Source organism: Cupressus sempervirens, chromosome 4, assembly GCF_028749045.1.
Source record: "Cupressus sempervirens isolate cs-2001-9-10 chromosome 4, ASM2874904v1, whole genome shotgun sequence".
NCBI classification, from domain to species: Eukaryota; Viridiplantae; Streptophyta; class Pinopsida; order Cupressales; family Cupressaceae; genus Cupressus; species Cupressus sempervirens.
The window spans coordinates 211,409,373-211,410,557 of NC_143121.1; positions in this window are offsets into that span (position 1 = coordinate 211,409,373).

Consider the following 1,185-nt stretch of genomic DNA (forward strand, 5'->3'; position numbering starts at 1 on the left):
TGATCATTTTCTGGATGCAATTCTTATTAGTCTAGAGAAATCATTTGTTTCGTTTGATATTTCGAGTGTGAAAGCCTACTTTAATTTCTTAGTTCAGCTGGCAAATGGTGAGCCTACCATAAAGCATGTTGTCAAGGGTGCAATTAATATAATGGTCAAGCTATCTGCTTGCGAAATTCAACTTGAAGGATTGAAGTTTATTTTTGGCTTCCTGATATCTGTGTTGGTTGCATGTAGTGCTAACAAACATGTTTTGGAAAAGTCCACAGAAAAACCATGGTCAAATACTAGTTGTAGCAGTAGATCTGCTATCTATAAGTTGAAGTCAAATGTTACTAAAAAGAACACAGATGCACTAGTTAATCCAATCAATCAGGGGGCTCAATCTGCCGCAATGGAGTGTGATGCCACATTAGCAGATAAAGATGAAGATGATGGTACGTCTGATGGTGAACTAGCTAGTATGGACAAAGAAGATGATGATGATAGTAATAGTGAACGCTCACATGCTCTACTGTTGCACTTGCTGTTGCATTACTAAAAAGGCTTCTATTTTCTCCTTATGAGGTAGTTCAGACATCCTGTAGGTTTCTACTTTGATATTAAAATATGCTTATTTTGTATTTTCTTTAGGGAAAACTGACTCTTTTGGAATAATTGCATTCGCAAATGCTTAAAATTATTTATTTTTTGTTCTCTTCCAGCTTGGCCATGTCTTCCAGGTTGCTTCAGGTTCCCTTCCCAAAGTAGACAATGTTGGCAATAGATGATGTGATAGAGAATAACAGATCTTTGCCAGTTCCTTCAGACACAAGTGTTGCCACAGGAGGCAGTGGCTAGGGGATTATTGAAGAAGATACCAATACTTCATCTGTTCAGTATTGCCGTGATGGTTTATCAACTATTCCCATTCTTAGGCGGCGTTTGTATTGTAATGTTTGCCTAGATTTTGATCTATGTGAAGCCTGCTATGAGGTGATGGATTCAGACAGGCTTCCACAGCCTCACTCGAGAGATCATCCAATGTCAGCTATTAAAATTGAAGTTGATTCAGTTGCAGTGGATGGGAGTGAGATCCAGTTTTCCATGGATGAAATGAGTGAGGAAAGTTTATTGCAAGTGGCAACTGAAATCAGTTTACACAATTCACCACCATTGGATCCACCAATGGAAACAAATGAAAGC